Below are 12,475 nucleotides of genomic sequence, written 5' to 3' on the forward strand. Positions count from 1 at the left end.
CTGCCTCCGCAAAGACAACTTAAACGTGCACGCTGGAAGGAAGGAGAATTTAATTCCCCCACTAAAAAATAAATTATGGTTGTTGGTATAGTTCAAATAACTGAACAAAAGTGGGAACTTATTAAATCCAATAGCTACTAGTAAAAATACTCTCATAGCACGCCAGGTAAACTAAGCTCTACATTAGTCAAATAATAGAGTTAAATCGGATATTATCAACTTTATATCTGTAAACTCGAACAATATAATTAATTGCCAAATTTTGAGAATACAAAAAATAACACAAAATGAATTTAATTTAGATCACAAAATTGAGAACTCAACTATAAAACTCATTATCATTCAAATATTGACCAGCGATAGCAGCATAGAAACAACCACAATGTTAAATGGCGTACTAACTTGCCAAGAGAAATTCTAGAAAATAATTTACTTACAGTAGGTATTCCAGTTATAAACCAAAGCTTTCACAGCAATAAACTCACATATTCACAATTTATCAAATACACTACCAACACTTAATTTAATTTAGAAGCCAATTAGGTTGAAACATATTGAATTTTGACACCAAAGGTAAACGTTTTCCTTCCAATTTGATAGCTGCCTGTGATCTGACGATCCCTGGTAGCGCTGCACATGAACAAACTTATCATTCTAAAAATTACCACCAGAGGTCATTGAGAACCATAGCTTTTCTTGAAATGATTTAAATCTCAAATTAGAATACTATTATTATTACAATTCGGTGCAAAACTTGTTATCTCGTTTTAATAACAGAAAAATCGAGGATAATTACAATTTACAATTATTATTTTAGAAAATTCAAAACCTTGACTATAAATGACATATTACACACATCCTGCCCTCCCGAATTAAAAAGTTAACCTTTTTAATATAAATGTTCCTAAATTATAATCCATTTAATAAGCAATTGCCATAAGGTAACTACTCATAATATCTCCGTTAGTTAATTTGAATCATCCACTCCATCATTCATACCTAACCCCCAAAAAGAAAAAGAAAAAAAAGAAAAAGAAACGAACTAAACAAAATCAAATACTAATAATAACGAGAATCATCCATCGCCATACAAAATACATTCACTCATGGACCTCTACTTCTAATCCATCACCCGTTAATAATTATGGCAATTAACTCATTAATAAATTATAATAATAATACAGCCTAAATTATTTTTCAATGTTGTCTAATATCGGATAGATTAATTTCAAATCTTATTCCTCATAAGCATTTTCAAACTATTTATCAATACTCAAATTAACAAAATTTAGCTGACTCGGAAATGCAGAATTGATTTTTTTTTTACAGGTATTGGCTCTCCAAAACGTCCATTTAGGCAATAAACAATAAAAACATACTACTTACATACAGCTGACAAATTCTGCAATAATTGACAATATCCGAAACCAAACTTATTCATGGACACATACATACATCAATGGTAGTCGCGACAATATACAAAACACGGCATTGCAGGCCTGCAATAGAAATAACAATTACTATTTGATCAAAACAAATAATACACAAACAAATACACAACCAAACTAAAACTGTGGTAAGCGGTAACACTCTGACTGAGATACTCTAAATTAGCCGGATTTTTTTTTTATGTTGCAGTTACATCTCTTCTCTCTCGATACTTTTTAGTAAGGGCTACATGTGACCTACGAACATCATTAGGGTTAGCATCAGATCTAATTTGAACACTGTTTTGACCCAGGAATTTGACCAATGTGTACGGGCCCTCCCAACGATAAGCCAAGCTCTTATTAAACTTGTCCACCAATGACGACTTAACTTGCGATTTTATTAATAATTTATCCCCCAATTTATAATCAACAGGAATTCTCTTTTTATCATATAACGCCTTCCTCCTCTTCCACGCTAACTCCATATTACGCATCGCCGATGCCCAAATTTCACCTTTATTCTTATCCACAAATATTTTATCCACATTCCACTTAGTGTCAAGAGGGTCACACACATTATACCCGTATACCATATCCACTGGACTACACTTTAGTTCTGTGTGGATCGAATTATTGAGTGAAAATTCAATTTCGTGTATGCCCTTATCCCACTGTTGTTGTTTATCATGGAAAAATATTTTTAACCCATTTTTCACAGAACGTATGTATCTTTCACTCAAATTCGAAAAGGCTGCATAAGGGGAAATCCTGATATCTTTGATCCCTTGACTATAAGTCCGTGAACAATTTAGATACAAAAATGGAGTGACAATCATGGGCGAAAGCATGTATAAACCCATGCCTACACATTAACTTATACATCTTATTTATAATACTTTGGCTGGACAAAACTTTAATAGGTTCCAGATAAACAAAACGTGAACAACCATCTACTATAATTAAACAATAACGTCCTGATTTTGATCTTGTTATCGGTCCAATTACATCTCCATACCAAAGACCGTTTATAGTCTTTTCATATTCTGATACTAGCAACCCCATCTTTTTCTTATTTTCGGCTTTTGCTAATTGACATTCTTTACAAGTGGTTACGTATTCCTTAATATCTTTCAAGATACCAGGCCATGTATAGCGCGAGGTTAATTTCCCAATCGTACGGCTCACCCCTCCGTGACCACCGGGCAAAATTTGTCCATGATAGAATTCCCACAATACTCTCCATAAATTTTTGGGAACACAAACCTTATAGGGATTCTTATATGCTTTTGTTTTCTTACAAAGTATTCCGTTTACCAATTTATAACCTTCTACCTGTTGTTTGCTTTCCAATTTTTTAATTATTTCTGACAAAAAAGGATCTTTATACTGATGCTCCTTAATAGATAAAGATGCATAGGGCATGTCCCACATATTTACCATACATAGATTTTGCATTTCCTCATCACTAGATTGTACATTCTCAATCAGTTCGAAATCATGGGTGTTATATACTCTAGAAATAAAATCAGATGTTACATTTAAATTTGACGATATGTGCTTAACATCAAAATGAAAGGCAAACAACCTATGCAATAAGCTACCATATTTTTTTACACGTTTAATATTCTTGAGGGCATATGACAAACTTTGATTATCTACTAATAATTCAAATTTATTGTGTAAATAGATTTTAAATCGTTCTAGAGTCTCCACTACTGACATCAATTCAAGCAAATAAATGGGCTTACTATAATCATAAGGACGTAATTTTCGACTGAAATACGCTACAGGTCTCAAGTAGCCTTCTGAATCGTACTGTTGGATCACCCCTCCAAGACTTTTTAATGATGAATCGCAACACACTATAAACTTTTGGTTTAAATCGGGTAATTTAAGCACAATGTGGGATTCGAACATTGCCTTGATATCATCTAAGGCTTTTTTCTGGGCGGGTCCCCAATGAAATGCCACCTTAGGAGATCTCAATTCATTTATTGGATGCATTATTTCATGAAAACCAGGCACGAACCTTGAGTAATATTGCAAGAATGAACATAAACGCAACACCCCCCGACAATTTTTTGGTGCTGGTAAGTTGCGTATAATATCTAGGCGAGCAGGATCCATTTCAAATTTATTATATTCAATAATATGACCTAAATAAGAAATTCTGGTTTGAAACATAACACTTTTATCAAGTGACAGCGTAATACCATTTTCACGAAAAATATTCAACACTTTTGTCAACAATTTCTTATGCGAAACAATATCTTTAGAAACCAGTACGACATCATCAAAAAACCACTCCAATCCTTCCTCTTTTAAGGGATACAACAAGTCTGTCATAAGTTTTGACAACAAGTAAGACCCCACAGATAATCCAAAAGGTAAATAACGAAATTGAAAAAGGCCTCTGTGCGTCAAAAACGCAGTATACTGGCGCGAATTCTCAGATATCTTCAGTTGTAGATAAGCTTTACGTAGATCGATCACACTAAAGATACGCCCTTGAGATAATTGTGCAATAACATCCTCAATAAGCGGAGTATATTGAGAATTAACCAACAGTCTGTCATTCAAACCTTTGTAATTGACTACTAATCTTCTTCCCCCACTCTTATTTTTAACTAAAAATGCAGGAAAAGCCCAACAACTATTACTTTTTTCAATAATGTTCTCTTCTAACCAATCATCAATAATTTTATCCATCTCCTTCTGTTCACTACGTGAAATCGGATATGCTTTATTTCGAATAGGGGTTTCATCAGTCACTTTTAATTCATACTCAAAGTTTTTAACTGTTCCAATACGATCACTGAAAACGTCTGAATAATTAGCAACCAATTCATTTACATACCTTGGTAAATCAGGATCTTCATTCACCAACTTGGGATCGACCAAAACCTTGGTAGCCTGCCTATTAGGAGTTCTCGTATCCTCTCGTACATTGGATCCATCCCCCTGTGTACCATACTGTTGAAAATTATGTACCACCGCCCTGGATGCAGCTCTGCTGTTTGAACCTATTTCTGCTTGCACACCATCGCGATACGCCTGATGTTCCACAAACCATTTAGAAGTCGGACCCTTATGTGACCTGGAATGATTAGTTTCTGCGGCAGAATCATTTTTCAAAGGAGTAGGGGTATTATTTAACCTTATTGGAACTTTAACTTTTCCACCATCTATTATAAATTGTTTCTTGTTAATGTCTATTGCTCCTTTAAGAAAACTAATTCCGTCTATTCCTATAATAAACTTAGGTGATAAGTTTTTATGCAAAAAGAATTTAAGTTTGTAAGTTAAACCGCCAATTTTTATCGGTAGAACAACACACTGATCTAAATAAAGCACTTCCTTTCCAATCCCCACTCCACGAAAAGTATCTTTAATATATTGCACTCTCCAGTAAGTGTTTTGCTCCCATTCTTTAAAAGAGTCTGTATCACAAAGATTCACTGTACTGCAAGTATCTAAGGCTCCTTCTAACTTTCGTCCCAAAAAATACGCATCGATAAATGTAGCTATAGGTTTCCTATTATCTTCGGTTGACGTTCTATTCATCAAGGCCGCCTGTTGTTTTTGTTGTTGCTTTTTATACATACAATTTATACCTTATGATCCCCGCCACAAAAATAACATTTTATTCTCTTTTTACACTCAATAGAAAAATTTGACCCGCACATTTCATCAAAGACTAATTTTGATCTTTCATAATTCACATATTTAACAACTTCCTCATAAAGTTCTTGATAAGTTGATGGAATATTATATTTAAAGATTGCGTATCTAATATCTGGTTTCATACCCTGTAAAACATTCACTTTAATACCCTCTTCATTTAGAGTGCCTTGAAACACCACATAAGCATCATAAATATTGCTGATATATTCTAATATATTTTCATTCTTGCTCTGAATACGTTCAACAAACAATCTATTTATTTCTCGTAAGCCTAATGGTGTCAACAGAGAAGTTCGTAAGGCACGACATACCTCCAACCAGTCATTAACATTGAACAACAACTTAAGTAATTCTGTATTTAATAACCCAGTAGTTTTTCCAATAGCCAACATCATAATACATTCTAAGGGAAACAACCTCAGTTTATTAATTTTATAAACAGAAAGCAAAAACTGAAAGAGTTCTATATCTTTGCTTCCATCACAAAAGGGTATATTACGAGCAAAATCGTTTAAAGATTTTTGTGCTGAATGAGTAACAAGTTTACTTAAATCTGTTCTCAAAACAGAAGCATTAGTATTGCATGTGAAATTATTTACAACCAATTCTGAAGGAAATATCTGAGTTCCAGCCAAGTGCGAACGAATTGCTCGTATTTGTGCTGATAAGCTACCACCAGCTGTTGGAGGTGAACGGCCTTGACCGCCGACTGCTGTTTGCTCGTGGCCACCTGACACCCCCGGGCGACTAGGCGAAGCCTTAATACAAACGTTATCGCTCTGATTTTTATTGCCACTTGCAATAACAAATGAATCATTTTCTACCGTATTATTCTTTCCAGCGTCACTCAAAACACCAGGATCACTAGTGTGATTTTCCACACTAGGATTTGTCACTTGAGTTTGGTTAATTACTAAAACTCCAGTATCACCATTTTCGAAATGATCAAGTTCAAGACATAGGTCATGATTAACAGGTCCGGTCGCCATCTTACGAACCACTCGGTGACGCTCAATACAATTTTAATTACTTACTATTTAACTATAATGCAACCCTTTTACAGAATAATCCGGCTCTATCTATCACATAACAAAAAATAATAACATTTTACATTCCCACTCACCAACTGAGATCACAGGCAGCTATTTAGGTTTGTAACGTATATCCTGTTTCTAAATATATATTTATATTAGTACTACAATTATTTTGGAAGGATATTAACACGTTACACGCGCACCTGCCTCCGCAAAGACAACTTAAACGTGCACGCTGGAAGGAAGGAGAATTTAATTCCCCCACTAAAAAATAAATTATGGTTGTTGGTATAGTTCAAATAACTGAACAAAAGTGGGAACTTATTAAATCCAATAGCTACTAGTAAAAATACTCTCATAGCACGCCAGGTAAACTAAGCTCTACATTAGTCAAATAATAGAGTTAAATCGGATATTATCAACTTTATATCTGTAAACTCGAACAATATAATTAATTGCCAAATTTTGAGAATACAAAAAATAACACAAAATGAATTTAATTTAGATCACAAAATTGAGAACTCAACTATAAAACTCATTATCATTCAAATATTGACCAGCGATAGCAGCATAGAAACAACCACAATGTTAAATGGCGTACTAACTTGCCAAGAGAAATTCTAGAAAATAATTTACTTACAGTAGGTATTCCAGTTGAAGGGTACGGGGAAAAAACAAGGAATGTCCATGTATGTGCTTTTTCGAGTGCTTTGTCCTATCTCCTGGTGACTCTTGGTGCTATTTGACTGTATATGCCATGCATGCGTAAATGTAGAAATGTCCATGTAAAAAGGGGCAAAAGATTTAACTAACCCTATTCTTTTTATGCGGTTTTCAATATTAAAACGCCGTTTTCTCGAAAATGTAGTTTTGTGACATTCCTTCTTTTTTCCCCTTACCCTTCAGTTATAAACCAAAGCTTTCACAGCAATAAACTCACATATTCACAATTTATCAAATACACTACCAACACTTAATTTAATTTAGAAGCCAATTAGGTTGAAACATATTGAATTTTGACACCAAAGGTAAACGTTTTCCTTCCAATTTGATAGCTGCCTGTGATCTGACGATCCCAGGTAGCGCTGCACATGAACAAACTTATCATTCCAAAAATTACCACCAGAGGTCATTGAGAACCATAGCTTTTCTTGAAATGATTTAAATCTCAAATTAGGATACTATTATTATTACAATTCGGTGCAAAACTTGTTATCTCGTTTTAATAACAGAAAAATCGAGGATAATTACAATTTACAATTATTATTTTAGAAAATTCAAAACCTTGACTATAAATGACATATTACACAAGGATAACTTTCAGCTTCATCCTAAACATCCTGGTAAAACCGGAAGAGGTAGAAATTAACTATGATTTCTGGCTTCAAATTAATCTACATAGTGAGATTAGAAGAAGCTGTTTTAAGAATGAATTTAGCATTGTGGGAATAAATATCGTCTTTTCTTTTAAACTTCTAATCAAATCGGAAGTAGCAAAATTCAACTACTTCCCATTTTAGTGTTGATCACAACAGATTTAAACGATACTAAAAAGCGAAAAGAGGTTTTCTGAAATCAAATAAGTGTCCCAACAATATGTTCTATCTCCACTCTAATCTTTCTACTAAAACTTGAAGTGGCAAAAATCAATCGCTTCCGGTTATAACATTGAGCGTTATAGAATAGATAGCGAGAAGGCTTTTTAGGTAATTCATTAGGTGCTCCAAGAGTATATTACATCTCGGCAGTAATCCCTTTACTTAAATCGGAAGTGAAATAAATATACTAGAACTTCTGGTTAACAAACCACTTCAGAAAATATAACATGATCCTCTTTAAGATTTTTTTATTATTAGGATCACGTAGTGTAACTTGTAATATCGTAATGTTAGTAGGTACGTACACTCTTGTCCAATATTATTTTCGCATGTCTACAAGTATGTTTTTGTAAGAATATATGATAATGAATTTGCCCGGTATTTCTTATAATGTTAGTATGTGTATAATTGGCAAGGCCATATATGTGGCAAATTTCATGTCAATAGAGCAGTAAATAAGAAAATTAAAAAGGAAATTAAACTTTTTTGTTCATTTAGCAACATTTTGTTTTACTCATTCTAATTTTCGTATTTATAATTATTTTCCCTTGAAATTTACCACAAATATGTATTTCCCGATTATACACATAGTATCAGTATTAAAAATACCCTGCATAATTATCAACTTATATTTTTACAAGAGGGCAGTTATACATATGCGACAATCATTTTGGACATGAGTGTACATATATACGTCCGTTATTTCGAACGATAACATTTGAAAGGATGCGAATTTTCTAATTGTTTTCTGCAATAGGTATATAGTGTGATTTTCTCGAGAGAGTTCATTAGTAGAGGTGATTCGACAAACAAAATGGTAGAAATGAGTAATTTCAGGTTTTAACGTTAATCAATATAAAACAGAAACGGTAATGGATAGCGAAAAGCTGTTCTCGACAAATGATTATATGTTTCAAGGAAATCTCTCATTTTATTCTTAACATTCTAGTAGAACTGGAAATGGTAGAAATGAGCCATTTCCGGTTTTAGCATTCATTACTATAGAGCAAAAACGATACTAGGTAACGAAATGTTTTCGGCAATCAATTAGACTTTTCAAGAACACCCTTCATCTTCACTTTTAACAAGCTAGTAAAACTAAAAGTAATAGATTTGAGCCATTTCCGATGTCAACGTTGATCATTATACAGAGAAAACTGTAATAGATAGTAAGAAGCAGTTTCCAAGGATCTATATAGCGTTTTAAGGACAACCTTCATCTTCACCCTAACACTCTAGTAAAACCGGAAGTGGTAAAAATGAACCACTTCCGGTTTTAACGTTGATCACTATAGAGCGAAAACGAAAATGGATAGTAAGAAGCAGTTTTCGGCAATCGATAAAGCAATCCAGGAGTAACATTCATCTTTGTGCTTAACACCCTAGTGAAAAGGAAGTGTAGATATCACCTATAACTTCCGGTTTCAATTTAATTTACATAAACTATAAGACATAGGGAGAAGCAGTTTTATGGAATCAATTTAACGTTGTGGGAAAAGGTAAGTTATTATCTCTCTTAAACACCAAATCGGAAGTAGCAAAACCCAACTACTTCCGGTTTTAGTGTTGATCGCAATAGATTGGAAAAGATAATAGATAAGGAGAAGCGGTTTGCTATAATCATATAGTGTCCCAAAAATATGTTCTATCTCAACGCTAACCTTTACACTAAAAGCAGAAGTGGCAGATATCAATCACTTCCGGTTATAAATTGAGTGTTATAGATTGGAGAGCCAGAAGAGATTTTAAGTAATTCATTAAGTACCCCAAGAGTATATTCCATCTCGACAGTAATCTCACTATTAATAACAGAAGTGAAAGAAATATGATACAAATTCCGGTATCCGTATTAATTCAGAACATATTACGTCATCCTCTTTAAGGTTTTTACTAGAGTTTATTTTTAAATTAAATACTGGCCGACTCTTTTCTAAATTTTGTGAGCTACTAGCCCATTTCCTAAGAAATAAGTACTTGTATATTCTGTGGTCAAACTCGGCCAAGAACAGGGTGGGACGGGTTGAATTTCATACCTTATTTCTCGGTAACTACTTAATTAGTGTAACGAACCTTGTGCCGTGGATTGTTTGACACATACCTTAATTCTATTCAAGACAAATAAACAATGATTAAGTTTAAACAAACTATCTTTTGACACGGTTCTGATATCTGGCATAAATAAAAATAAAGAAATCCCCCAAGTAATGCAGGCTTCAAATCTCCCAAACGAAAATGCAAGGTTATCAAGATTACTAATACTAAATATTATTTTAAATGAAAGAAAATATTCATTTGGCTTTTTATTACAAATAATCAAATATCAAGGAAATAAATACAAACTAATAACAACAATTTAAATTCTGTAAATAAGTTTCTTATGAAAAGTGAAAAAGTAACTTAAATGCAACTGAATAATAAGTGAAAGTTATTTGAAAAATTTGTTAAATATACTTTGACTAAATAAATAATTCCAAACAAGAACAATTCAAAAGCTATTAACAATTTCAAAGGTGAATGAAAATTTAATCGGAATAGAAAGTGTCGAATCTTAGTCAAAAGCGAACGCGACTCGAACAATTTAAATACAATATAACGCGAAAACTACAACACTACTTAATACGCAAAGCAAGAAACAAGAAAAGAAATTCGACGACGAAAATTCAATATCTCAATAGAAATTTCAAAAGGATTATAATGGGACGCTAAATGCACTTTTCTTTCGGCATTAAATTACAAACGTATTTCGTACCAAGTTTTTAATCTAGTAATTAATAGTCTAGTAACTACTTCTACTTGCGTTAACAGGAAAAAACGTGTTAGTCAAAAAATTAGTTAATTTACCAAACCAAGGTTACCAAGGTTTTGGGTACTAGAAACTACAATAAGGTTTGTACTTACCAATTTCCAAACTGCTCTACTCTGCCATAGGAATCGTCTGTCCTCAATCACCTCTACTCGATTCTACCTTTCCCAGTTAATAGCAAAAGCTTGGTAGGAAATCTGATGTTTCTAGAGAACGCCAAACCGATAACTTATAATTACTTCGTATTCTTCCGATCCGGTATAATTCAAACGAAGAAAAAAATCAACTTCCAACTTTCTATTCCTTTAGATTCCGTTAACATTCGACCAGAAGAGCACAAACAGACAAGTACTACCAGAAGGACGTTCCAGATAGACGTTCAACGCAGCAACTAACCTGGCTCACGGCTTTCGCTCACGAGCGAGGTAGCTGTCCACGCGCAAACGACCAGACACTACGTCACGCAATTTAACCTTGAGTTTGTTGCAAAGAAACTCGCTTCTACAACCTTCGCTCTTCTTCTCATTACCTAAGATTTTACTTTTTCTTTTTTTTAAAAAAAGGCAAACACAACAGATTATCTCAATCGAGGAAATACAAAAATAGGAGTAATTTATACAATCAGATATTATAACATTTTTCTTTCTTTTCTTTCATTTCTTGTCATTAGTTCATATTTTCATTTCACATCCAGAGGCCAGCATATACAGAGTGTTCCAAAAATAAAGGCAGCACAAAACTCAATGTAGCTGAGCATGCTACATTTCTCCCCCTCCAAAGAAAAAATCTCAGAAGGATTTTTTTTGTATGGCTACCAGGAATCATTCACATTAATATCTCAGCTGGAAAACTCACAAAAAATCATAACAAAATAGGCATTAATACTATGAAACACTTTCATACAATTACATTCAAACACTTCGCAAATCACAATTTCAATTTCACTTTACATATAAAAACATTCTCAAATTTTACTTGAAATTTCAAATTATTATTTAATTATTTAATATCTCAAATTTAAAATTTCTTTCCAAAATAATTAACTTTAAATCTCTTTAAAATTTAAAAACATTAAGATCGTGATCTTTTCAACAATTTAAAAATTTATACTCAATTTCATACAAATTATATCCAATTACAACAAATTAAAATATCTGATTTAAGACATCTTACTCCCTTTACAATTAATCTTACCATTACTGTAATTCATTTTCCAGAGAGCGACGAGAAAAATCTTCTGATTGAATTATTGGAAATTGTAATTAAACATTACTTCTTGGGAAAAACTTCTTAACATCCGACACATGAACTCTCTTATATGAGTCTCGAGAATCATCAGCATCAGATATCAATAATGTATTAGGGGTCAAAAACCTCCGGATAATAAAAGGTCCATCCCACTTAAAACTCAATGATTTCGCTACCCTATCGGCAAGAGAGGATTTAACATGAGATTTTACCAATACTTGGTCATTTACTGAAACCACAACTGGACCTCTAATTTTGGATAATAAAGATGTCCTCTTTAACCATGCATTTTCCATATTCTCAAGAGCATTGTGCCATAAATCAGCATTCTTATGCTTGAACAATTCTTGATCACAAATCTTCCATTTCAATTCCAATGGGGTGTTCAAGGGACGTCCAAAATATAATTCGTATGGAATCGATTTGAGACCGGAATGCTCGCATATATTTAAATTATATTGTAACACAGGTACAAAATTAGACCACTGTTGTTGTTTTTTAGCACAATAAGCTCTTAATGACGCTTTCAAAATTTTTATGAATCTTTCAGCTAAGTTAGCCTCAGCATGGTATGGACTGATCCTAATATGTTCTATTCCTAGTCCAAATAGAAAGGATCGAAAATGGGCAGATATAAAGACTGATGCACTATCAGTAGACAACGATTCCGGAATTCCT

This window comes from Thermobia domestica, chromosome 11 (assembly GCF_964235325.1).
Source record: "Thermobia domestica chromosome 11, izTheDome1.hap1.1, whole genome shotgun sequence".
In the NCBI taxonomy this organism is placed as follows: Eukaryota; Metazoa; Arthropoda; class Insecta; order Zygentoma; family Lepismatidae; genus Thermobia; species Thermobia domestica.